The sequence below is a fragment of the Rhamphochromis sp. 'chilingali' genome, assembly GCF_963969265.1.
Source record: "Rhamphochromis sp. 'chilingali' genome assembly, chromosome: 17".
Taxonomy (NCBI): Eukaryota; Metazoa; Chordata; class Actinopteri; order Cichliformes; family Cichlidae; genus Rhamphochromis; species Rhamphochromis sp. 'chilingali'.
In genome coordinates, this window is record NC_137944.1 from 21006312 (window position 1) to 21031738 (window position 25427).

General features: G+C 38.4%; 1 protein-coding gene across 3 annotated transcripts in view; it reads right to left on the bottom strand.

The window, feature by feature from the left end:
* LOC308384404 (teashirt homolog 1-like) overlaps positions 1-25427 on the bottom strand; it is a 174549-nt gene that overhangs the window by 96286 nt on the left and 52836 nt on the right. The window contains exon 3 of one of the 3 annotated variants that reach the window (XM_080862947.1): positions 21934-22025. The exons of the other annotated variants lie outside the window; for them this stretch is intronic. The gene's annotated coding sequence lies outside the window, so the exon portion shown is untranslated. The remainder of the gene's footprint in view (positions 1-21933; positions 22026-25427) is intronic. 3 annotated transcript variants of the gene reach the window in all.

The window sequence follows — 25427 nt, forward strand, 5'->3', positions numbered from 1 at the left end:
CATGCCCAGTGGGGCCCTGAGGCAGAAAAATGAATCAATGACGCTAAGCAACAACGCTTAAGGGGGCATGTGGGATGTTGTTCTCCTTTCACTGTCTTGTTGAAGACAACAAAAACACATTGCTACAATGTGCAGCAAAAACACAAGCAGATTCGCATAATATGCATTCGCATAGTTTAATTGCAGTAATACGCAAAAAATATGGGGAGTTTGATATAATAATTTAACATTGTGAAATTAGGAAAAAAAGAAAACATGCTTTTATTTTGGGAGTAATATTTTTGGTAGGTAGGTGACATTTTTATTTATTAACAACATTGGGTCATAACTTTTCTGCTTCGTGTATCTTAAAAACAAAGCGGTATCTAGTATTAAACATTAGTCATTAGATTAATATGATTTATATTAATCAACTGTTAAATTTCTGATTAATCTTATAGGACTTATATATATATATATATATATATATATATATATATATATAATTTAGTTTTGTATTTTTTCATAATGCTCCTGTTTTCTTTACTGCAGTGGATTTTCATCCCTTTCGAGCTCAAACTCACTCCATATTCATGTCAATAATTAAAAGAGAGCCTGTGGTCAAAAAGATCCAGTTAGAGGAAGTAAAAGTTCTAAAAAGGCTTCTTTAGATGTACCTACAGGGAGTTTGCCCTCCGTCGTTCTCCCCATGGCTTTCATGATGGTTTATCCGAGGCACTTCACTTCACTGCCATCTACAACACCTCTTCCTGTCTGCACCCACAGACCTTCCGTGTTTGGGGCTGTTGCTTATCCTTGTAAGATGGTGAATTCATAGTGAAATAAACCCGTTCTGTGGCTTGACCCTTTCTTTCTCACCATATTGAAGAGTTCAGTAATTCACATACATCCAACGAATACATGATGTCTCCGAAGTTAACGAGTAATCATGTTATATAACTGTATTATTGCGATTAGGGCTTTTGCAATAACTGTGAATGATTACCATCTCCTATCAGTTGTCCCGTGACCTCAAATTATTTCTGTGACCTTTATGTAGTCCTTACTCGGTGTCCAAAAACACAGATTTAAATTTTGAATGACGCAGACTGACTTCTTCCGGGCCAAAGACTATCTTGCACATGTCGTCTTAGTTCTATTTCTGCTCTTGCTCGCCTCTCACTGTACAAGAGGACAAGATCCTGTCACAATAAAACCTGATGGGAAAGAGAAAGCAGGTGCTGAAATGATCCCCTTTCATGCTGAATAATTACACCAACACCCATCCACCTCCCACCACTAGTTCCTCAGCAAATCCTCCCCACAAACCTCTGCTGTTGCTTGCTGTAGTGGGTCCCATCCACCTGCCAAGGGCTAAACACTAGTCCATCCATCACTGCACCACTTGACAAATACATTCCATAATAGAAGTTTATTTTTTATGGGAGGCTGAATCAGAGGCCTTCCCATGCATACAAAAATGTGTCAAAGTTATTTATGGGACCTGCTGAGAGGCACAATATGTCATATCAAACTCCTATTTTCCCTTTCCTACCACCACAACGCCTGTCAATATCACTGCAGCTATCAATAATGTGGAACACCGGCAGAGATAAAGCCCCATGGAGCTGCGGGTCAGATGGAAGAACATCCTCCCCTGCTGCTTAAGGAACACACACATGCACGTGTTGTGGCAAAGTCGCACGAAGATGGCAGATTTCTTTGAACGTGCTAAATTCACTCATACAGAGCATGTGAACTGCACACACTGACTGCTATGATGTTACCAACTGAAACCAAAAAACTATAAAAGTGAGATAATCTGATTCGGTGTAATTAATGGATTAAAGGTTAAAGTCAGCACGCTAAACACGATTAGTGAGCAGGTTTGAATCACAAATAAGAGCAATAATTCTCCAGACTTTGGATTTGACAGCACACTGGACCAAGGATTTAAAACAGGTAGATTTTAAATTTCGAAAGCGAGATTTATCATTAATGATGTAATGTGTACGTATAGAAAAGCAAAAGAAACAAAAAAATTAACATAATTATATTGCTTACACTACATTACTTCATCTTGAAGTTATATAAAAATATGTTTTTAATTAATTTAAAGAACATTTTATTGTAGTTTTGTATTTTCTAATATCTTTCTGTAGAATTTCTTGTTTCACTTTAGCATTTATCATTTGAAAACATTTAGTTTTAGTTTAATTTTTACTACTTTCACTGTTAGTTTTAGTCCTTTTTTTATTAATATTGTATGGAGGGCATATGAAAGAATAAGTAAAATCAGTACAGCTATTGCAAAAAAACACAGAACATTTTAAAAGCAGTTTACTCACAGTCCTGTAGACATTCAGAGTCTCAATAAATATACTCATCAATGCCTCATCAAAACAGTTGTAATGAAGATTTTACCAGTCTAACAAATACTAAATCTAATAAGTTTTTAGTTTTCATTTTTACTTTAGTTGGCGTTTTTTTTTAATATCTAGTTTTAGTTGTTAGTTTAGTTTAATTAACTATAACAACCATGGTTCAGACTAAACTAACATCACTGCAGCATTTTAAAACTTTGTTTAACTCTCTGTCAGCATGCTCTGAATAAAATGTTTTGTTTTTTTTTATTTACTGACAACAGACAATAATTTAAACTTTGGAGCATCTTTTACTTTTCATACAGTCGGGTGTAGTCATAGCATTTCCTGCAATCGCAAAGACAAATCCTTCCCTATTCCTTGTAAATGTGACCATAGGGCTTATAACAACCATAATAATTAATCACACGTGGACTAATCTTAACAAGGTAAAACTAACTATTTAGATCCAACGTGTGCAAGAATATTAGCCTTAGATCAAAAGTTACACAAATAATGGCAGCTGGCAGAGCTGCAAAGAGCCACATTTGCCAAGAACACAATGGAATTCAATGCATTGACAACCTCATCTGTCTCATCTGTCCAAGTAAATTCATCCGCTAATGCACGCTCCAATTGCATTCCCAATTCAAGTTGAGCAACGTATTAATTGAAATCGAACACTGTGTACCATTTCACCTTGGACGCTTTATGTTAACAGCAAGGTCCAATAGTGTCACTATGTTAATGATACTACTAGATCACTAATGAACAGCTTTGCTGAGCTTGGTGGAACAGGGAACAGGCTTAAGGGAGTAAAACAGGAAACGGTGGGAGATCCAAATGTTTTTGTTTACCGCCAAAACGTTAGCAGGAATAATAAATCGGTGTAGAAATCACAGAGTTAACTGGTGATGCTGCAATATCACAATATGTTGCCCTCGGTAACAACTACATCACAATGCTGTGATTCTTTCAACATAATGAACCATCACATCTTTATAACTGAGGTAACATTAACCAAGAAAGGCAATAAAGCAGGCATTATATATTTGTTTATTGCACTTTGGTGTCAGCGAGTGTGTGTACGTGTGTGTGTTAATTCATTAATTAATTCAATATTATTAACATGTCAATGCAGTTAATTAGAGATCTCATTTACTCTTTTTCTGAAATTTCAAAACGGTGGGGAAATCCATCGACAATGTAATTCATATTGACCATGTAGGAAGCTAAACGATATGCTGCCACATTCATTTTTTCCCCATCTTCAATATTGGATACACAGTGAGGGAAATCCTACCGATATTATGTGCTGCACATTCGCAGGTGTCTCTTCTTGTATTAAGCAGGACACATTTTCTCATATGGTGCTATGGAGTAATGAATTTAAAGATGATTAAATGATTTTAACATTGTCCTGAAATATTATTTAATTAATGTAACACTGTTATGGGTCCCTAAAGAAGATGATCAAGGAATAAGAGGTATGTGACTCATTCTCTAAGCTTTTACATGTTACATGTTGCTCTGCTTTGTTGCTGCAGAAAAATTCTTCTTTAAAAAAAATATAAAACTACAAAATACCGGGATGCTATATGTTAACACGGTATAAGCAAAAACAAAATGCAATTGTTGTTCCTTCTGATTTACTCAAAGCACACACTTTATGGAAATATTTTCCTAAATTCACATACAGCCCCTTTTGGCAAACAACTGTGCATCATTTGACATACGGTTGGGTTTGATTTTCACTCTATTCTAGTGGAAAGTTGCGGAGTGAGCTTCTGGGAATGACTGCTTTTCCACACAGGGCCTGAGGCCTGTCAGTCATCTTGACAGACATGTCCTTTCATTGTGGAAAAAAAAAAAACCAAATAGGGTCCCCAGATAAAAGCTGACAAACCAATCAAAAACATAGACATCAACATAGACTCTTCAACTTGAGAACTGTCAGTCACAGTGATTGGCAAGCTTTACAGGTGACTCCTTGCCAGCCAGCAAAAGGAATGTCTGCTTCAGATCATAATTCCTGAGAAAGAAAAAGCAACTGGTTTTCTCTTCTGATGTTTTTAATGACTCATTTTCAGTTAAAAGTTTAAGATGTGCAGAAGTCAAAATTTAAATTTGCGGACCCTACTGTGGTCATGAATAAAATCACGTGCATAATCACCTTAATTAATGCAACCACTGCGTCTTCACTCTAAAAAAATCTATGTAGATAAAAGCACTTAAGATGTGAAGGGAACTAAGGAGTTAGCCCTATGGGCAGTGAGCCAACATAATCCACTGTGAAAATGTTGAACTGCTAGTCAAAAGAAGATAACATTAGTTTCCAAATTAAAAGCTCACCCGAAGTTCAATTCTTACACCTTACAGAAGTGTGAATGAGCTATGGCCTTTGTGACGCTTTCTCTCTGTAATAACATCCGAGTGGCTTACATGGCATATTAATTAGATCACTGGGAGTTAAATGTAGATCTCTTTGTACATACTGCTTAAACATACTTCTTTAAACTGCCCGGACTAATTTCTTTCTGCACTTTGATCCCTAACAACTTGTAGGACGTGCCGAAGGATATCTAATAGGAGTGCAGAGATACTAGGTATGTTTCTGAATGTGGTTCCATGCTTCTGTGTCTCTATGATGAAAAATATGTGACGTAATTAAAGTTATGTTATTACAACCTAAAACCCAGCCTCACTGCAGAGCAGAAATATTGTAGATTACCCAATTAAAACATTGCTTTCATAATAGCAGTGTTTCTAAACACAAACCTATCTTTTCAGGCTAGACACAAGTAACTAAAGTGAGCTGCTTGAGGTACACATTTGAAAGAAAAGGTCACACAGCTTTTGAGGTATCAGATATACTGCAAAAGACCTTGGAATTTATCAGTCCACAGGAAGTAAAACTTCTTCAAATATAGGAAAATGCATGGCCATGCAAAAATCTCTGCGACTAATGAAATGTGTTATCCATGTTTTCAGATATGTTTTACAGATAAATGACACAAAATTTGAACTCTGGCAGATATCCAGAACATTACGTTTGTAGGAATAAAAGGCACCTCATACCAACACTGAAACTTCATCTAAACTGTGAAACGTGCAGGAGGGAGTGTCATGATCTGGTCTCCAGGACACATGGCAATGAAAAATGAATTCAAACTTGTATCAAGGAATTTTAGACGATGATGTCAGGGCTGCAGTTCGTGACTTGAAGCATAGGAAGGGCTGGGTGAGGCAGAGAGACGATGACCCAAAACTCACTAATTCAACAAATGGGTGGGTGAAAAAGAAGAAAATTCATCTTTTGGAATTGAAGAGTCCTAACCTTAACCCTGCAGAGATGCTGTGGCATCACATGCACTGTCTATTTTAATGTGGGTACAGATTTGGACTAGAAACCGAATATTTTCCAAACATTCATATTATAGACATCAGCAGGCTAATGGGCAATTTTATATAGAAATAAAAAAATTCGCAAAGAATAAAAAAAAACAAAAAACGACATTGCTGTTCTGTCCCCCTTTTTGCTGCATTTTCACTTTAAATAAGTTTAAATAACAGTCCCACTTAACAGTTAAGTGGGACTGTTAAGTAGTGTGCCCCAATGCAGGGAGGCTAAAGATTTAAACAAGGCAGGCAAAATGGGGTGAATCAAAGAGTCACACTGTTAATGATAAAAGACGGCTGCTAACGATAAAATGTTAAACATCAGATGACAAAACTTTTTCAGCCCCCTGATGAAGTTCCCTGGTAGGGGGGCTCAGCTTTTTCCCTGAAGCCTCATGTTAGCAAGCAGCTCGTATAATGATCCACAAATCCCCCCACAGTGATCGTGACAGACCACGGCCTTCACTTGCTTTTATGTGCTAATCCTTAAAACATGCTTGAAAGAAACAAAACATCTGATGATGGGGCCGAGTCAACTTTTCCACTGATTATCCGGGCAAGGATGTGTGCGGAGTTGGTCTGTAACAGCTTGACACGAGCTGGGTTGCAGCGAAGCTGGAGTCACAGTATAAAATGAAGTCATGCTGAAGGAAGAGAAGTGCACGTCAAGCTCATTTTGCTCTCCGTCTAATGCTGTCTGGGCCTATGTAGTGTGCAGTGACACTCAAACAGCTTTAAATGAGCAGTGAAGCCTTGAGTGTTGATGTGTTATGCCATTTGCCGTTTGCTTCATTTATAACTTATGATATTACTCTTGGTAATGGCGCAGGCCCCTTTGCCAAACATAATGAAACGTGATCAGTAAAAAGAACCTCAAAGTTGGCTGTCGTTTCTGTCTCTGTAAATAAATTTAAGGAAGTTGCAGGAAATCAGATGCTTAAATTTCTTGATCTTACTGCAAATGTGTAACTTTTTCTGAGGCAAATTTCCAAACGGCTAAGTGGAATCTAGCTTTAAAACATTAATCAATAAACTTCCATTAGCATCAGCTGAACATTACAGTATCTGCTACTTTGCAGAGGGCAGACTGTCGGGTAACAGCTTGGTAAATAAAGCCTCTTCCGATAAGTTTCTCTCCTCGTGTTGTTGCGCATAAATCAACACCAAAAATACAGCCAGTTAAAGTGATGCGTTCGAGCCATTTAAGGAGGGGAAATTGATATATATTTTTAAAAAAAACATAATAGTGAGACAGACGTCTTAATAGCCACACAGATATGTTACTTTTTTTATTGTACATCTTTATATATATGATCAACTTTACACTATGAGGACAAATGGAAATGCAGGGTCACCTGCAGTTTGATCATGCTGTACACTGTACAAAAAAATGCAAATTTACTTTTTATTTACATTTTTTTGCTTTGGCCACTACTTCTTACGATGACACCGAATATATGTGGAAACTCTCCACTGTAAACTTGATCGGCAAAATAAAAACAAGCATCTGTCGCAGCAAGTAGAAATGTCCAACATTTTAATTTTCTGTTGAGATTGTATCTATTAAAAATGTATTTTCCAATAAATTGTACTTAAATGTGTCAAACTGTTGCCATTGCTTGAATTGCTGTTGTTTATTAATGATAAATACTCACTTGTAGCGCATTTGTAAATGAGTAAACCTCTGTAAGTTATCGCCACAGGTTAAAAGCAGATAAGTTGCCAGCATCACCAAGACTAACCAGGTCACATCCCTGTGTGTGGCTGCTGCTTTGCCCTCATAGCTGAGAGGTCAAAAACTTCAATACATTTTTTTTGACAAGGTTTTGAGAGATACTTACATAGAGTGAAGTTAAGATAACAAACACTGGAAACATTGGAAAGTGGTCGCTCCTGATCGTGCCATTACTGGGCTGTTTTTGGAGGGACAAGCAATGACATTAATATTTTGTCTGGCTTTTCTTTAGTGTTCAACTGTTTAAGGAAACAATGATTCATTGCTTGCTCCACTCTTCTGTGCTGCTTTGTGAGTGATCTTTGCAGTAATATGAAGCATCAGGCACAATTTGTGGGCCACTTTCAACAGTAAATGTTTGCGTAACTATTAAATCATGAAAACAGGGATTTAAGTAATGAACTGAATACCAAAGGCCTGCTAAGGTTCTGTGTAATTCCTCTGTTGTACTGCCACCACACATCTTTAAGTGGTACTGTACAGCAGCAGGTGCAATGCAAAGCTATTTTGTCCTGAAGCATTAAGCTGTATTTCATTGCTCATACAGCATTACAATTACTTTGATGTTGACCTCATTGCAGCTGTTTATGTTTACAAGCTTTTTCACGAACACAGTTTTACAACACACTTTATTTACTGCAGCTACAGCGGGTTTAATGTATGTTGTCTCATAAAAAACACACAATAAAAGTAGCAGCACATTTACTATTACTCTCTGGTGACTACTCAGTCTTGTCACACATACAGAAGCCCACACAACAAAGAGCTGTTTATATTAAGGCAATGTGTGTTTAGCGGTGATATGTGAATTTATTCTTCACTGCACCAGAGCGATGAAAATGGGGTTTTTGTACAATTTTGTGCGCTTTGAAATCAAAATAAAGAAGGACTTACAACAACCTGAGCAATTTTAGAAAACTGCATGCATTTTTTTGTTTGTTAGTTTTGCTTGAAATACTTTGATACATAATTGTAGGATCGCAGCTTCGCCAAATAGAATACCTCACTCAAATCCATATGTGTTTTATCAGTTCAACTAATGCTCATAAAATCCCTAAAAAGACAATTGTCATCACTATTTTATCTGCCTGGAAAAAAAATGTCAAACATCAGCACTATTGGGAAAGCAAGCAGAGTGAAAATCCTGAGTCCTTTGCTAATCAGAATTTCCATTTCCTATCATTTGGGAGTTCTTGATGCAGGATAGCCTATGCTTTTATCCCAGGTGGAGGTTTAATTTGAAGTGAGGCATGGAAATTAAAAAGCCAGCTTATGTCTGCCTGTCAATCAATCGTTATTTCATATGGGAAGCTCTTTCGCTTAGGCGCTGACAAGAGTGAGCCTATTTGATCTGGGCTTTAAAGAGAGGAAAAAGCCCGGATAGCCATCAGAAATCATTTGCTTCTCAGCAGGACGTTCGAGTGCTATCTTGACAGGACACAATCATACTTGGCTTAATGCAGCATCTATCTTGTTAATCTTTTTACCATTATAACTCATTTTTGATTTCAGACTTTTTTCAATCAAAACTTGTTAAAGAGCTTTAAGTTTTTGCTTAAATGAGAGAAGTTTAAGACTCTAGTAGTAGCCAAACCTAAATGTGCGACATAATTAAAGTTATAGCAGTTTTATATTCATTCAATCAGCCCTAAATGCATTGAAGATACACTTATAGGCATAGGTTAAAGTGAACCAGAATGATGTTTCAGCACTTTCAAAAAAGGAGTAATTAAATCCAACAGGCAGATTAATACTTTAAAATCAGCTAATTTTTCATGTGCTACAGACTGGCTCTGCTTCTAGCTCACTACATGGAGATACTTGGTCAGCGAAAAGTAAATGACATCCTGGACCCTCTTACATCCTCAACACATCCCTTTTTTCCATTCAAATCCTTTTGAACAAATGTAAAGCTGAGGCTGGAGTGCTAGCTAGTTAGCATTGCATCTAGCATCTCGCTAGCTAGCTAGCTAATGAAAAAGATTTAAGATAAACAACTTGCCTGAAATTGTTATTAAAATGGAAAACAATTTCAAATACAACTATTCAAGTATCTAAAGTATCAACAAAGACAAAGTGGCTGTTTTCAGGAGAAGAAAAAAATGTTCTTTCAATTATATATAATATGATTGAAAGAAAGACAGGACAGACAAGGAAGATGAGAGATTATATTTAAGCGTAATGACTGCTTAAGCTTCTTTCCAAGTAGTGAAACATCTTGCAAAATAAACTGAAGTGTAATAATTTTGTGTTGTTAAAAGGGTTCAATTTAATACAGGTAAAACTGGTGAGTTTGCAATACTGTCCTAAAGTTTACAAAAAGTTGGTGCTGTTAGGGTATATCAGGAGTAGTGGGTATCAATGTATATTCAAGGTGATTGTAGAAAAGTAAATCTAGCTTTTATACTATCAAGGGATTGTAGACCAGCTGCTCTAATATCAGCTTGAATTCAATTGGCTAAATTCACAAAGAGCAGCGAACATTAGAGCAGCAGCATTACAGGTCAGCTGATCACAGCTTGTACACAAAGAAAAATCTACTGGAGCTCATACTGGTTTTTATGTGACTTCATTTTAAGTGATTCATCACCTCACGCTCCACCGCTACACCAGATCTTGGGTTCCCCCACCTGCCAAATACCAGAACCCTGCCAAATCCCACTTTATGCCTGGCTTATAGGTGTGCAGCCGTGTTATTCAAGCTTGTCTTATCCCAAAGCATGCCGCCTTGACACACTCAATATTGGACACACCACTAAGGACAGGCTCTGGGGGCTGAGCTAGAGAAAGTGACTTTTACTTCATTGTGTTTCTAACGTGATATCGTTTCCACAGTTCTCCAAGGGTCAAATATTAAATTTGGTTTCATGATACAAATACAATGTACTTGATTTTTTTTTTCCAGTCCTGGCATTTTAAAATAAAAATGACTTTAAATTTGTCTTAAAAGCCAGTCTTCAAACCCTGTTGTTAGGATCGTTTGTCTTTACAAGTCATCCTGTGACATCCGTCCATTCTTCCATTTTCTTAACCATTTACCCACTTCAGGGAAATGGGTCATGTGAGGCCATACAAGTCAAATTAAAACTCAAGTAACTGCTATATGTCATTATTAATATAAAATAAAAATATTCACCCTGCTCTGAATCTACATAGCTCATCTGTAGTGGTGAAAAAAACCCACACCGAAAACAGTCAAATATTTTAAATGTTCATCTGTACTTAAGTGTCATGCTGAGGTCAAGTCTGAAAAGATGGGAAGAAGTACACATCCTTTGAGATCACTAGCACACAACTGCCTCAGAAATGGAATTGCCATAATCGTCATCCACATAAAACATGCATTAAAGAGTATTTAAGAGTCAGCCTACGTCAGTATCATAAAGAGCAAATCCACTTTGAAATATTACTTTGGTCAAGTAAGTGCACTGCATCTACAACCAAGAAGAGGATAGGAAATCATTTGAGCAAAAATTGCGATACCCAGTTTTAAATCCAGTATTTGTACAGGAAAAGTTTTTCACTTGCAGAGCATAATATATGTACAGAGAAAGGATGAGCAAATTGTACTTGTAATTATTGTATACTACAATGCTCGAGCACATTTAGAGCTCTCATATGAACTAACAGGCGCCTGCATGATTGGGAATGATGTATGGCTCAAATTAATTATTCGGATTAGATTGTTAAGTCTATACCAGTGAACGTTCACTAACGTCTGTCGCATGAACAAACAAGAGACTGTCTTTCCCCTTAAATGTTCCTTGACATATGTCGCAGTCAAGTGAAGCAGCATGACTCAGGCTTGTAGACAGACTTGTTTTATATCTAAACCAAATTCACAAAAGAGTAGAGGAAAAATATTTTGAGCTCATTTTCATATTAAATATTGAAGGCACGACACAGTTAGTCAAATAGCACTAAGTAGAAGAAAGAGTTAAACCGTGTCCGTTAAACCTTTTGTATTCTTATGTTTGATTAGCTCCCCTGCAGACTTCTGATTGGAAATATTAAGCATATTAATTTAATTAAAAATATGCTATAGTAGTCTTGTAAAAGCTGCAGTTAGTTAATAATATTCCTAATTTTTCAATAATAGTTCATAATTATCATATAATATCCCTGCTATTCTTTTCAGAAATCACACCCTGCACACAACCTGAACAACGTACTGTTTACAGAATTTCTACCTTTTAAGAAATCACAATACCTGTCTGCCTGTCTTTGCAGTATACACAGTCTTTACTTCACAGAAGTACTCGTGGATGCATTTTTCACGCTCATCTATTTACATTAAAAATTCAGAAGATTAACATTGATTTAAAAGAGAAAAAAAATAATAAAGCAAACAGGACTTGCTATGGATCATTACATTGAAATAATTATAAATCTTCCTGGACTTTTTTCGTTCTAAACTACCCATGGTAGCACTACATTAGCTAATTCAGAACAGCTGTTTAGCTCTTCAGCAAGGACATCTTGTAACAATTTGTCATTTTTATTTCAGTCATTTCTTTATATTCTTTTATTCTTCTCTACAATGCAATGCATCATCTATTGCCAATCCTTTGTGTGTTGCCAAGGTTGCATCTTAATCCCAGGTTACAGACCAAGCGGTGGCCACACCTCTAAAAGGTATATGTCGGCTAAAAGATGACGCTCCATTTAAAAATCACAACAGCGTCATTCCATTTAAACTCAGTTTAATTGCTGGACAGGTACTTAAACGAGATTTAAATGAACGCAGACAGATTAACAGGGACGCTAATGATGTGATGAGGGCTTTTGTCCTTTCTACCCATGTTAAATTTTTCCTTGCATGGGAAGCGCGATGCACAGTTGCAACATGGGAAACTGACAGTACTCTCTGGTACCAGCTGCGATCTACTCCACAGTGCCCTGGGCTACAAAAATGTTAATTGGGCTTCTAATGTGCAATTTTGCAGGCCATAATCTGTAAATATCGCTTAACATCAGTGAAATAAATAAATCAAGCAGAATGACATCTACAACCTCTCTGCCCCAGTTGTCCTTAATAGGCATAGTACTGGTTGCTCCTTGTGCACATTTGCTAAAAAAAGGAATAAAAACTTCTGTTATTATCAAATCATAAAAACAGTTTTTCCTAAACCAATAAATAATATTCACAATGCAACTAAAATAACTACATGTATTTAACTTCTAAAAAACATACAAACTGTTTTAACCTAATTGCAAATACACTAAAGAAAACCCAGACAAATCAAACCAATGTTTGGAAAACCTACAGCTTTTCACAGTCGCTTAAGTGACATTAATGGTACACTCAATAATCATTATTTATTAGTTTAAAAGGAAAATCCATGCACACAAAAAACAGTCTTCTTGTAATTATCCAAAGTTAAGGGTAATAGAGCCTTGGAATATATGCAGACAGACATGCATTATTTTGACAGTAATGCACTAAAATGGCCTATCAACAGCAACAACTGTTCATCTCCCGGAGACAACCTATGCGGCTTATTGCTGTACATTAGGACCTTAAAACACTTCCAGAATCCCATTAATACATCTCATTGCATAAAATTTCCATTTGATTTGTATTCAGAATTTTAGATGACCAGTAGAGCACCAGAAAACCCTCATTATTTCATATTCAATCAATCACTCATCGGCGAGCGCCTGTATTATGCCAGTTTTGGCAGTGTGTGGTTTCATCTTGATTATGGAGATTGGCATTAAAATCAGAGGAACAATGCGGCCTCCTCGCGCATGGCCGTTCTTGAACATGTCACAATTTCATTACTATTGACAAGCTGCATTATAATGTACTTATGTGTCTTGTGCATCTTTATCGGGTTTGAGTCAAATGCTCGAGGCACTTTGAGTCTTCTCATATGTCACCTTATCATGAATGCTGAAGATTCTTCAGTGGCTTTCAAAAACATGCAAAAATAACTGGCAATAGAGAAAGACTTTTAAAAATGTATTAATTTAACCCTTGGAGGAACAATTTAAAATATGATTTTACTTTTTTTTTTTTTTTCCCCTCTTCTTAATGCCGCCATTTATACCCTTGAATGTGGATGAAAAGTGAGAACAGTAACAAAGAATTAATATGAATATGACAGTTCTTCAGGTCCGGATTCGTCAGGTTCTTTGATGTCTTCTATAGGGAGAACCAACACTGTTGCTTGGGTTGCTCGGTAAAAAAAAGATAAAACTATATAGGCTATATAGCACTCTGTATCTACTGTGACTGTGTGACTAAGGTCTTAGAAACAACCATCTAAGTTATCGTCTCCTTCTTCAGATTGGTGCATTTCCTAGGTGCTTTAATTGTTGTTTGTAAAAAAGACATTCAGCGTCGCTCGAAAGACGTCATTTAAACTCTTTGCCATGTTACAGCTGTTCCCAAACAGCTGGATCCGCACTTGAACTTTGAATGGAGTGACTGATGAATCAGACATGCGACAATAAAGGTTATCGTAGTGAACAGTGTCGGTACCGGAAACAACACATCACCATACCGAAAGCGCCGCTGTCACACCGCAGGAATCTTGGCGTGGAGGTGGTGGGGAATGGGTTGCCTTCGTGGTCACAAACTTTTTCAATTTCACTGTCAATTTCCTGGGTAATTACTGGTGCTTTTGATGGACTTTTTATGACACCGGCTCCCCTCCTGCGAGACGCTGTACGTGCTCAGCCGCAACAGGAAGAGGGGGGGAGAAATTTCCCACTTTTGACACCAATTTCCACCTCCCATAAGTGGACCTCGTCACCCCTGATGACCCCTGTAGCAGCAGAATGAATCTGGCCAGTGATGCCAGCTGCACTTTATCTGCACCACTAGGCTGAGCACGGGGTCGACCGGGTTGACCTCGGTGTGCATGCGTTGTTGTGTGTTGCTGTGCGTTTTTCAGTGCAAGGGCTAAGTTTGGGAACTCACACAGCAGTTTTATGTGAACTAAATGTTAAAGTGCTCCAAACTGTACGGCTGGTCAGTAAAAAAACAGAAAAAGAAAGTCCACTGATAATATCTATGATGTATAAATAACAGATAAAAAGGAGCACTTAAACGACTATTTCCTCTTAATCTTTCCAGATCAGCAAGCTTGACAAATCAGCCAACAAGAAAAGGGGGCCAGCACTGAGGGCTTATTGGCCGGCACTGTCTAGATGGCACTCCGTCTAAGGAGATCAGAACACCAAGCACATCTCCCGCGAGATCGACGGGCCGACAAACAGATGAGCCCACAGGCCGAGGGTCACAGATCATTAAAAGCCATCTATCAGCGGCTTTCAAGGCCCCTAATTCCCCCAAATCGAATATTTCCATGTAAATATGTCAAAACAGGAATGAAATTAGCGTGGTAGTTTATTGACTGTGATAAAATCTGAAAAGCACCACTGCACATAATTACATACTTGTCAGAGCCATAAAAATTAGCTTTATTATCAATGGAATGGTTTTGTACAACTTCATTTAGGTCCGATATCTTCCAGATGGGGCTGCTCTCTGCACTTCAGCAGTTTTAATGCACCCCGCTCACACACACAGACACACAGTCCCACACACACTCGCTCACGCCATCGTCTTTTTCATCCTTTTATTCCCATGCCGAAGGAATGGGGAAAAAAAAGGAAGTGAAAGAGGAGCTAATGTCTGAGGCAGAGTTGAAGGCCACATCAGCTGTGTTTGATAGCACAAGTTTTTGATCTCATTAATGATACTGGCCTCCATTCTGAACCTAATCGCACGCAAATCAAAAAATTACTGATGTTTAAGATGCCGAGGGTAAAAGGGCGTCTCTTTCATTCCATTTGAGAGATGAAGGCCTTCAACAAGAGGGAGTATTTCAACATATTCTCTCATTGTGCAACTTGTGAATTGCACTGGTACTCCGAGTGTCTCGGGCAGTCTGTTTCTCCTGCGTTTTACTTCTTGCACCCCCACGGCTGGCTCAGTAAAGTTTCTCTAGCGTGTCAGTCGGCTCCACTAACAATTTTAACCCCATCTTTTATTTAGCTTTTCATTATTATTTGTTGCCATTGTCCCGTCTTCTCCTAACTCCATTATCATATCAATTATCATCTCAGTCACACATCCCGATTTCCACTCATATCACATTTACATCAAGTCGATAATGCATCCCTCTTGCTAAATTATTTAGTTAACAACTTGAACTAGAAGCGGGTGATTTATATTTTAAACAGACACCTATTCTTAATGGCAGCTTCTGTTTAATCCTTTAGTAGAGTTGACTTGCTGCAATTTTGTCTCTCTCGACGTGCACATTTTTTCTCTCTCTCAGAGAGCGAACCATTTGCCATTTAGTCAGAAGGCACACACACAGCTACTCATCGAGGTCAAATATACAAAGCCTTTTTAAAAAAGTTTCCTATTTATTTACACATATTGTAGCAAATCAAAGGACAGAACTTGTCCACACCAAGTGAGTCATTGTCATTTAGAGAAAGAGTGTTTCGTGCAAAGTAGGGTAAACCTATACTCACTGGCTATGTTGCTAGGTACACCTGTTTAAATTGAGACCAAATGGAGCATCAGAATGGGGAATAAAGTTAATTTAAGCGACTCTGAATGTGGTATGGATGTGGTACGGGCTAATGGGAAGGCGACAGTAACTCAAATAACCACTCAATACAACCAACAGCCTAGTGCGTCATGTCGCTCAAATCTTCCTGAGCTGGTTTCTTGAACATGACCATGAGTTTAATATACTCAGTTAAGGGGATTTGGGATGTTTTAACAGGTGATTCACAGCCAAAAAAATCTGCAGCAACTGTGTGATGCTAACATATCAACACATATCAATCATGCTTTATCTGTGCCATGAAGAATTAAGACCGTTCTGTAGGTAAAAAGGGGCTCCAATCTCTTAACAGAAAAGTGTACGAATAAAGCAATCACTGAGTGCATGCGTCTGGTAAGGCTTCATGTTTTCATGTAATTGTAAGTCCAGTGTCAGAATTTTAAAAGCAAACAGGGAAAAATGTTATGTTTCGGATTTCAGACCCAAAAGCAAGACACAGAAAGCAAGCTAGTGAGATAAAGAACAATTGAACACTAGCTGGTAAACCAACAGAAGAAAATCCAACAAGCAAACAAAGCAAAAAACCCCAAAAGGTAGCAAAAATATACAAACAAATACAGACACATGAGGAGGCAAGCTGTGAAGGAAGATGGAGCAAGTGTTGGTGAACAGGTAGGATGACAGAGTGACTGACAACTGACACTGGAGAAAGAAAGGACTATAAATACATGAGTTGCTGGTGATGAATCTGGACAGGTGAACATACTTTTCATCCATTTCTAACAATTTCTATTTTAATAATGTTCAATCTTCACCCAACATGTTCATAAAAAACATATAAAATGTTATATAAATATGTAAATATTATAAAATAAAGTATGCAAAGTTGTGTTTAAGCTCAAATAAGGAGCAACCGTGTACATCCTATAGGTACTTACTACTTGGTTGAATTACAGCTTCCTCTTTCTTAACTCCTCCGAAGCGCAAAGATGCATACAGCTTAGATACAAACACAAGACACACTTGTCTTGTTTGTGCATGTTTCGCTGCTAAAAACAACCCCATCAGAATATCACCTCTCTGAGATATTAAGTGGCCCAAGTGCTGATACAACTGTTAAGGAAATCACCCTTATGTCGAGCTCCTTTGAGAAATAGCGCCTTTGCACGGGGAATTCGTTTGATGGAGGTATCTCATTACCTTTTTAAAAGATAGAAAAAAAGCCCAGCAACCTAGAAATAGTGATTATTAGACGTTAATGCGTCTCCCTGGTTGCGTATCCCTGGCATTCAAAATTCAATAGCTTAACCTCGTCCTAATGAATGTATTAATGATGTTTGTGCTCTTGAGAGCGACTTTCCAGGTTGTTTGCAGACACAAGAGTGTTTTAAAATGAATTCTCCATTCTAATACACTTTTGTTAATGCCTCTCCTGTGTGCTGTGATAACTTCTTTAAAGCCTCTCAAATTGCTACAAGTAATGTAGCAGAACTTTCACAGGAAGTGCGACATTTAAAGGTCAGGCTTTAAGTTTAAGAATCTAATGGTAATATAAATGCTCAGACTTTTATGATCAGCCTACTTAATATATTTAGGTTTTCGGAAAAGCTCTAGTCACATCTAAATTACACATCTAAATTAGGCATGCAAACTAATGTATTACAGCTGATGATCACAATTGCATGATTAATAAAGTCATTTTTATTAATGGGGTTACTGTTGTTTTATTGCTCTCAGCCTGTATTTTCCTTACATGTCCAATAAATATCAGTGATCACGATCCTTTGCACAAAAACACCCTAACCCTGAGTGTAGAGCATTTTTGGTTTTTTTGCTTAGTGGTCCCCCAACAATCTGAAAACTGAAAATAATTAACTTTAAAATACTGCATCACTTGTCAGTGTCTCTTCCTCAAAATGTGGGCGTTACCATATCAATGGTATCAATAATGAAGGAGAACCAAACTCTGAAGAAGCTGGTTAATCTAACCTGGCGACAAAAAGCTTCTTAGCAGCACTTTAACAATGAGATGGTAAATGGCCTGTATTTGTATAGCGCTTTTACTTCGTCCCTAAGGACCCCAAAGCGCTTTACACTACATTCAGTCATCCACACACTGGTGATGGCAGCTACATTGGAGCCACAGCCACCCTGGGGTGCACTGACAGAGGCGAGGCTGCTGGACACTGGCGCCACCTCTGACCACAACCAGTAGGCAACGGGTGAAGTGACTTGCCCAAGGACACAACGACGAGACTGTCGGAGCCGAGGCTCAAACCGGCAACCTTCTGATTACAAGACGAACTGCCAACTCTTGAGCCACGATCGCCCATCAGATCAGACATTAATATTGAAGTCATGTGTATGTGGCTTTAGGATCCCTGAAGAGTTTCAGTTTTTGTCTCGTCTGGACACAAGGGTCTTTTACAATTTTTTAAAATATCATTTTTTAAGGATATCCTAACTAATTTATTAAAGAGGAATAGCCAATAAGAGTGTTGGCTAAAGGGAGGCCTTGGTCACAGAAGCCTAGAGACTGGCTGGAGACCCCCTGGCAACCTCTGGTCATTAGGGAATAAAGTGTATTGGCAGACTGGTTGGCTAGTAGTTGCTGGATAATGCTGGGCAAACTTGGGTAAAACTGGGTAAAGAGGGCGCTGCACCAAAAAAAAAAAAAAAAAAAAAAAACACCTTTGGAAACTTCCAGATTCTCATAGTTCTTTGTAGTTTGCATGATAGATGCCAACTGCTCTGCAAACAGCAGCCATTGTACTTGAGCACAGTGTGGATCAAACTGAAACTGAAGAATATTTGCTTGCAAAGTAAAAGCTGTTCCTTAATGCAATGCAGTCCAGTGCATTTTTCTGTTTGTACCACACTTTTCACAATTCGATCACTGCTTGGTGAGCAGTACGCAAATGTTTGCAGGCATGTCAGTATCTACCATGCAAACTGTTGGACACCATAGCAACCTGCTAGCAACCAAAACAACGACATGGATGGGGTTTTTCCCGGGGATTGACTGGGGGTCTGTTCACTTTTCAGTCTTGAACTGAGGAGATACATCAATGACTAGTGCTAGATAAATATGACTTTTTTGAACTGTAAAGTTGCAGAAGAATGTCCCCCCTAAACTGTGCAATAATGCTATATATGTAGTAGTGCTTTTAGTATTATGCACTACCCTGCTTACTTTGCATAAAGCCCATAGAAAAGGTTATCATACGTGGAAACAGTTTTCAGAGTACAAAACTGGCTCATGATAATTGCAGGTGCCCAGTTATTTATACTCTACAGGATCTTCTTCACTGACCGAGAGGCCCCAGAGATTACGATTTGCATTCTCTTTGGGACAATGAAATATATTAAATCTAAACTTTAAAAATAAAAAGAGAGAGAAAGAGAACATTTAAATGTAAACCCAGTGTAAATATACCGCCTATCTCAGTCATATACAGCGTCTGTTGCTGATAACAAGCACAACGTTGATGGTACAATAACAAGGCTTGACGTGAATGTCGAACCTTTCATGGAACACATCTCTCCAGCTTCTGGGAATAACAGCGTGGAAGTAACCTCCTAATAAACCTCCCTTTCTCCTGTAGACAACAATCACAACAACATCTATCTCTAATTTATGCCACTTCTACGAGAGTCAAGTAACCAGAAACTATACGCATCAAAGTCATACAGTAGCAGAAATCATTAGACGAGGAAACACTGGAGATAATTTTAGTCTCTGCTTTATATAGTAAGCAATGAGAAGCCAGCATGCCTCTACAGTCATTAGTCACAGAGGAGGGGGATTACTAATACTATCACTTGATTTGACTAATGTTCCTATTTGAAAGGGTTCTTCCACTTGTTTGTCCTTCGCAACAGTGACAGAGAGCTGAAACAAACATCTATCCACTGCGCTGTTTCTGTAGTCACCCTCTATTTCAGATGACCATTTCCCCAGATCCTTCTGCTCCCACTTGTCTAATTACCATAGAAGTATTTTTTCAAACACCCCCTCCATCTTTCCCGAAGGAGACCACATGCAACTATAATTGCCTCCCTCATTAGTTATGTTTTCACAAGACGGGATAGGGGGCAATTAATTTTATCACTTAATTTTGTCACCGTTATTTCCACCGCCTTAGTACTGATGTGTCCACCGCGGCCGGAGCCATTTTTCAGGAAAATTAATTGACGAAGCAGTAAAATTTATCAACATATCACCAGATTAGGCGACAAATTGATGCAATGAGGGAATCAATTGTGTTTCTGTCATCGGGGTAAAACAGCACAACCCAGAGCAGAGCTGGACCAGCTAGACCACTGTGAGAGTGACTTCTGTGGCAGGTGCTGTGATTTATGTTTTTATTTAGACAGGGGGCATAAATCAGAATGAGTTACAAGTATGTGCTACCTCCCCCTGAGAATCGCACAACCCGCTGCACAAAGCACATGCAGCACATACAAAGTTGAGACGCAGACACCGACACGAGAGCGAACAAAGATAAAATCAAAGACATCCACAAAAAACAACAGAAAAAAATCAATAAGAAAGAATAAGGCAAAGAATGCTGAATAGATCAACAGCAGCAAAAACAAATACTAGTGAAGGATGAAAAATGTGTATTAGGGAACATTTTGGAATGAAGAATAAAGAATGGCTGCTATTAGCGTTGTCGCCACTCTGGAATTTTTAACTTAAAAAATATTGATGCCATTGGGTAAAAAAAAAAAAAAAAAGAATTGCCGCAACACCCGGGGGTATGAATTGTCCTCGATAAAAGATAAAGACAGTGCTGTAACATGACATGTGATGAGAAGCAGGCACACTGCGTGAGTGACCCACTGAATGAGAGGAGGCCGGGCTCTCTGGGCAGTGCGTTGTTCGAGTCAACTTGACAGAAAGCACGGCTTGTCACAGTAATGATGCAAGTTAAAAAGTTTCAAATACTCTAAGATCAATATGTTTGGATCAATGGACAACCCTGCCACAATTATTCTTCTTTGAAAACAGATGCATTATTGGCACTCGATCTAGGCTACAATTAATTCTTATTTTCTTCATTAATTAAGACAAATGGTGAAAGCACCCTTCGCGATGGCCAGGAAATGTAAGAAGTCATGTTTTAAAGGCTTGTTTTGTCTGATCAACAGTTCGAAACGTGGTTCATGTGTCCATCATCTGAATACAGAGAGTCACATGCACACCATTCCTAATGCCTCAGCTCTGTGCTTTGTCCTAAAAGAGAAAAGAGCATAAAAGCAGGTAGTAAGGAATATTTTTAAGGTAGATCAAGGTCATGAAACCTATGCTCATTAGGGTAAATAAAAGGAATAAAGAAGAATATCTGAAGCATTTAAACATTTTCGAGTCCACTGTGCGACCCTGTCTCTACATGTCTGTAAAACGCTTTTGGGGTTGTGACCCTCCAGTTGAGAAACAGTATCCTGCTGTAGCACGTGGCCCCACGGTGTGCTCTGTATTTAATCAGCGAAACATCAATGAAACTGTTTTTGTGACAGTTAGTCTATCAAAAACATTCAGCTGATCTCATTCAATACATCAGCATGCGGAGAGAACAATTTGAGGACAAAATGAGCAGAGCGGCATCACCTACTGTTCCGTCCTCTCAGGAGTGCACACATTTTGTCCTCAGCAGAGGAAAGAGCACGACACATGAGAGAGAGAGGAGAAGATAAAAAAAAAAAAAAACAGTATAACACAGCGTCTAGAGGAGCAAGCATGAGAATTGCTTGGGCGCCGGGACTGTCATGTCTGTATAAACAGGCATTGATTTTTCTGTCCAGCCCTGGCACCTTAGCCATTTATTCTCAGCTTTGTGGCTGGGGCCCAGCGGGGGTGGAGAAATTCTGTTACAGTCCAGTTGGGCCCTTGAGGCCTGTGTGTGAGAATAGATTTCACCTGTAAACGAGGAGAGGGACTGGAGCCACTTAACAAGGGCAGCTTGTGTCACCAGAGGGCAGGATGGGTGAAGTCACACTGGGTGGATAATGCTGCAGAGAGACAGCGAGAATGAAAGGCAAAAAGAAAGCAGAAAGAAGGACGTGATTGATACTGCTGAAGACGAAGAAAGAGGAAAAGGTGTTTTTATAGAAGAAGAGAAAGAAAAAGGATAAATTTTCCACGTGACATGATAAATAAAAGCCATCTCTATCCTGCAGGGTGCAGTTCTCAATAATACTTCAGTGAGGGAATAAGACGCTTGTTATCCAAGTCAGCACAATTAGTAGCTCCATCTTAGACTTTAGCTAACCAGGAGCTCCAGCCCTCGGCGACAAACTGCACAAACTCAAGTGACGGTCAGAAGTCAAGGCCAGTCCAGTCTGTGCTGTCATCAGTCGAGAGGCGAGAAATAAACATGGAAAGAAAAGATTCAGTTTTCATAATATTGTTTTTTAATTATTCTATCTCATTATTAAATATATTGTTTCATTTGTATAGTATGGTAATACTTGCTTCTGGCTCTTTCTCTACTATCCAGACCAATTCAGTTCTATTTATAGCTGCAGCTCACCAAAACAATCATCTCTCAATGTAAAGGTTTTTATTAGTGCTGACTTTTATTTTCTTTTTAGGGGTGATATTCAACAATAAAGAAGACGTCTTTGTTAGTTTCTTTTTGTAACTTACTGGAATGTTGACATTCATTGGGCTATAGATGAATTTCACAATGTTTTTTTGAGTTTTTACTACCCAGTCCAATTCACTTTGAAAAACTGCAGCCCTAGATACAGCATCATACCCTGATTGCATACATCCCCCAAACATTACAACCCAGTCCTCTACATTCATTGAAAGAAACCACGTTGACTTAACACATTTATTTCATCCACCTTTTGATTTACCACCTGCTCGAAGAGTCCAACTTACACGAGCTGGGACGCTGAATTTATTTTATGTGTTCTGCCTTTTTTCCAACTTGGAGTGCATGTGGGAATTGTGGTGCAAACTTGTTAGGCAGGGAGCCACATAAGAAAAATGAAAGTACTTTTGTATACCTGGCAGTTCTGCAGAAGTCAAGAAAGAGCAAAAATCCAGGACACTGAGTTTGCTACATTTAGGAAAAAGGTCACTTACTTTGTAACTTTAGATGTTAAGTGATTTAATACAGATTTTATTTTCCAAAAATGACTAACACAGTCAAATACATGGATTAACCTCAGTTTCATGGGGTTATTTTGACTAAATACATCAGACTGTCTTTTATGGATAAATGGATACATGTTGGGTACAATATATACAGGTCTTGCATTCCTGATTGTTTTCGTTGTTCTCTCAGTTCACGTTTATGCGTTTTGTGTGAGAGGACATCTGTCATGTGTTATGCCAATATTCCTGGCCTTTGACTCATATTAGCAGGTTGCAATGCAGTATATTTTCAATTAGGATTTAAGCTTGATAAAGTACTATTGACAAGAGTGAATTGATTTTGTTGTAACTCTCTCCTTTCACCATTGTCCGATTGATTAACTTGTTTTGATGTCGGACAGCACCGTATACCTCTGCTCTCCAATTGCTGCTACATCTGTACTGTTATCTGCACAAAACTGAAGAATAAACCAACAAAAGAAGAAGGAAGCTAAATATTACACCAGGAAGAACATGCTGAGGCAGGAGGAAGTGATAACAGCTTTAAAACATTACGTTTTGTTATATGAAAAGTTATCATGTTTTCCTCAAAATTGAATCGTGATGCAAAGTACGTGCTATCATTGGGATCGCCGCTTGAATTGAAACAAATTCCTTTGACTCATTCAGGCTTTTCAAAATGTACCTGTCGGCATAGTTTCACATTTATAACAAAAACTCAAAAAAAGTCCTGCATTCGTTTTTGCGTTAGTGGAAACAGGCAGCTTCAACATCACGGGAACCTGTAATTGAGAGGAATTAAAGACAAACAGTGAGTTTTAACTCTCGTGTAGGCCCGCACGCACACATCAGCTGCTCTGTGAAGTTTCAGCAGAGAGTGACAGTAATGATAGTGTGTGAAGGTTAACTCCAAGAGAAACCGAAGCGCTCCCGCTGAATGGGAAGGAGAGGGGCAGATTTGAAAAGTACTTATTAGTCAAACTGGGTAACGCCGCCGCCTGCAAAGTATAATCAAATCAGTCTATACACCTAGTTCCAACATAGCATCTGAGATGCAACCGGCTCTGCAACCTTGACAGGAGGGTTATTTTTACTGATATGTTGCCTGCCTATTGTCTTGTGCATGTATTGAAAATGGCGGCGTCAACAAAAGGAAATAAATACAATGAAGGATGAATGCGCTCAGGAGGGTGTCGCTGGGAAGGAGGGATACAAGAAGCAATTATGAACATGCGTTCCTTGTGTTTTTATTTCTCTGCCCTCGAGTTAAGCACCCAATTGTTTGTGGAATACATAGACTGCCATGCAATTTTAATGACCCCCAGCACGCGTATATTTCCTGATTCACTTCTCATCGGCCCCCGATTTTTATTTAGAACCAAAAAATACTCCCGACTTGTCTCCTTTGTGATCAATACGTGGTGTCTTGGAATGAGGCAACCGGTTTTAATATGATTTTATGAGATCAGATAGCTCCCTTTGATCCCCGCCACGATTCGTCTGATCTCCTATATCCGACAGGCTCCAGTGTTCATATGCATATTACATCTAGGAACACGGGGAATGGAGAAGAAATATGTGATAGGAAAAACAACACTGTCCCTCTTCAAGGATGTGTTTGTTAACCAGAATTAATAGAAAAACCTCCAGGTGTTATTGTTGTTGTTGGTTGGTGCTGGTGTTTTGTTTTAGCTGGCACTGCTGCTTGTGAGAAGTGCACATCAAGCAAATTAACACTTGCAGCTTTGTCCTTAATTGCACATATGAGAAAAGCAGTGGCTTAGGGAATGTTGTATGTAAATAAGGTTTTATTTTGTTTTGTTTGCTGCTGGTGTTTCATCAAAAAAAGAAGTAAAAAAACAAAACAACAACAACAAAACCACTTAGTTCCTGTATTTAATAATTTTGGGTATTCAGTGTATAATAGGACATTAAAACCTGACCAGCACTCATACTTCACAAGGAAACTTTATAAACAAAAGATCAATGACTACGTTTAATTGAATTATTTGATGAACAGCATTGTTCATATTTTGCAAGATACAATTAAAACACACAGATCCACAGCACTGATAATGGCTTTGTGTGTATCCATTAAACTAGGGATGTCTAACCTGAACCTAATGTGAATTATACTACGAGTCCTAGTACAAATACTACAGCTCAAGGTCCTAATAGCATATTCAAAAAAGCTCTTTAAACCACATGAAACGGCTCATTTAAGCCATTAATCCCAATACAATCCAGTACAGAAATCAGTATCCCAGGATATGTGGTGCATACAGTAGCGACTAACAAATGTTACC